Source organism: Pinus tabuliformis, chromosome 1_2 (genome assembly GCF_031772625.1).
Source record: "Pinus tabuliformis cultivar Carrire ecotype Pingquan chromosome 1_2, CPIR1, whole genome shotgun sequence".
Lineage (NCBI taxonomy): Eukaryota > Viridiplantae > Streptophyta > Pinopsida > Pinales > Pinaceae > Pinus > Pinus tabuliformis.
Window position 1 is genome coordinate 1,351,850,871 of NC_142298.1, and position 3,273 is coordinate 1,351,854,143.

Below are 3,273 nucleotides of genomic sequence, written 5' to 3' on the forward strand. Positions count from 1 at the left end.
TGGCTTGCAACTGGCATAATAATCTTTGGTTTTCTTCCCTTGCCTCGTGTAGAAGCCTCCTTAGCTCAGCATTCCCTGCTTGGGTGTGGTGATTAATCTCCTCAGGTTCTTGGCGTCCTGCTGTGGGGAGTGCCCTATCGGTTGAAATCCTAGATTCATTGTCAGAATCAAACCCCAAATCTATGGGTCCTCCTGCCGCGATCCCAAAGGCTGCAAACTTTGTCTCATCGCCGGAGTCAGACCCCAAGTCAATGGGCCTACCCCGTTTCAATCTTGTAGTTGTGACCTTCTCGTCTTCCTCTGACTTAGAATCTGGGCTTTGCTGCACGGTGGCGACAGACTTCTGCTTCCCCTTTCTGTCATTCCTATCAGGTCTTAGCTCAGGGTGCAGCTTCCAGCAATTCTCTTCGTCATGCCCCTCTTTCTCACAATGTTTGCAAGAGGGCTTTGCTCCCCTTCTCTTGGCTGTCACGGTTCTCTTTGAGTGGTCATATTGTCCATGTGTTCCCCTGTTTTCCAGATGGATGGCCTTTACACTGGCCGAGTCAATGTTAGTAGGTTCAAACAATAATAAGGAATGTATAATGTAGCTATGTAATGACCCAATATACTTGGTTACTACTTCAGGTGAGTCAAGTGCAATGCCTAAATTAAGTGCTTGCTTTCTAAATTCCTCTATAAAACTTTGAACATCCTGACCTTTGCCTTGCCTTAAATACTAGCAATTCATTAATGCTTTATGCTTGTAACCCAAGGGGTAAAATTGTTCCTTTAACGCAAAAATGAAATCAGGCCATGAGGAAATAAGGTTACCCACATTCTTACTGCTTTACAATCTGCTCACCCAACAGACGAGAGGAGCGCTGCTCAGCCATAGAGAGGCCAGCTGAATCTTTACCTTATCCTCCACGATCTGCTGAATCCTGCAGTAGATCTCAATCTGCCTAATCCAATTACTAAGCTTCTCTACATTACTTTCACCATTAAACATGGGAAGATCAAATTTAACATCTATTTTAAAGAAGGGTTTCTTAGATGCATCCCTAGGATTTCTGTGATTATAGTGGTGAGAGGAAGAAGAACTTTCACTCATGGAAGGAGAAGGAGGTGGATCTCCTCCATCATCTTCGTGTACCGAACCTTGTCCTTCTGGAGTTATTTTCTCTGCACTTTCAAGTTTTTCAAGTCTTGAGAACAACTTCTCAACATGATTTTCCATTGTATAGAAGGTCTTGCGAAAGTTTACTTCCTCTGACGAGCCTCGTCTTCTGCCATGTCTCTCCTTTGATGTGCATGCCCTACTTTGGGATCGAAAGGCTCTAATCCCTTTCGCCTCTTCAGAGCCTATTTCTTGTTAGCATACAAACATGCAATTCACATCTAAAAAGACCTACTCTAATACCACTTGATCCAGGAATCTTTTGCTTATAGATGTATTAAAAGAATCACATGTGAAAATTACATCGTAACCACAGAAATTTAATGTGAACATGAAAGAAGAAGAAGAAACACATAAAGCATGAAAAGAAGACAACAAGACTTGATAACAGAGTTCGTCCAACTTGGACTATGACTCCGGGCCTTGCTTGATCAATGGGGCGGTCTTCATTCATTAAATGGCATGAAAAGAAGAGAATACCATCATCAGTTACAGAAAAGGAGTCTTATACCTCCCTTATGGAAAATGGCTGAGAAATGGAGAACTCGGATGAAGAAATCGATAGCACCTCTGCATCCATGGCATCGAGAGGGGCTGAAAACATATAAGATTTTTCCAATTCAGACCAAATGCACTTTCCCTCCTCTTGCACTACTTCTACCTCAAACTGCATGCCAAAAAATCCTCTTCTCCATACTTTCTTCATTCATCAGGCTTTATAATCATTGTTTTGTTACAATGCCACTGAAATCGGAGTCTGTCGAATTATAATAGAATGTTGACTAACAGAGGATCAGTGGGGCGCGATCAATCTGCCCTTCCTTCACAACAAATCCCGAAATAGCCTTTTTTGTTTAAACAAACAATACACACAAAACACTGAAAAATCCAAAAAACCAGACTTCAAAATATATGAAATCAGGTTTATAACCCATGGGGTCTGACCCCTTTATTGTTGTCGGCATATCGCGCTGTTCAATGGCCCTTTTCGCAGGGATCTGCCGATCGCCGATATGCCGATCTGCCGATCACCAATCACTGATATGCCGATCCGCCGATCGCAGATATCGCCGATTAAATCTGGACCGTTGATCTGTCTTCTAATCCGATGGTGGAGATCGCATGTCGCTGTCAGCATATCGCATCGCTATGGCCCAAGGGTTCTTCCATATACCTTGGCATACACTGACGCTGATCGTCGATATCTCAATCATAAGCCGACTCTGCCTGGGTCTCGATATCGCATGCCTACATTCCTCCGACCTGATATATCAAAGATCGCTGATCGGGGGTTCTAAAGGCCTTGCCTTAAGTCCGCCTTTTTGACTCCTCTAATTGCGATTTTCCCTTTTAAGGCTTTAAGCCTATTTTTTTGAAGAAATGCCTCCTTTTTCAAAGGAACAAAGGAAGACTCTTTTCGCGATAACTTCATCATCCAGACACAGATTGGAGTGTCATTCACACCATTGGATTCAGGGCGATGAGCACTTCGATCTGATGTCAAGATATTTTCTTTTTCTGCCACTTTGAATTTTGAGCTTTTCGATGCCATTATGTCTGAAGATCCATCTGGATCATACGTTAGTTTACATATCATAGATGAATTTTTCATGTATCCCTATGATTGCTCCATATATATTTACTCCTTGAGATCACCATGAAGAAAGGCATTCTTCACATCCATATGATGCACCTCCCATTATCTTGTTGCAACAATGGAGAAAGTTAGCTGAATGGAATCCATTTTTGCTAGTAGAGAAAAAGTCTCATCATAGTCAACATCTTGTACCTGCTGAAAACCTTCAGCCACCAAACATGGTTTATATCAAATAAATTGGACATCTGTTACTTTCTTTTTCTAGTAAACCCACTTGCACCTAATAAGTTTATGATTGGAAGGTAGTCGAACCAGGTCTCAAGTCCAGTTCTCAATGAGAGTGGTGTATTCCTCATAAATCACTGCATCCCATTCATGATGCCCAACTACTTCTGCATAATTCTATGGATCAGATGCATGCATCATATAAGTGTACATGGGCATTTATGTATCCATAGATAAGAGTGATTTTGGAGCTTCCTCGCCGAAGTCAAGTGGCAGAATCATCTAAGAGATC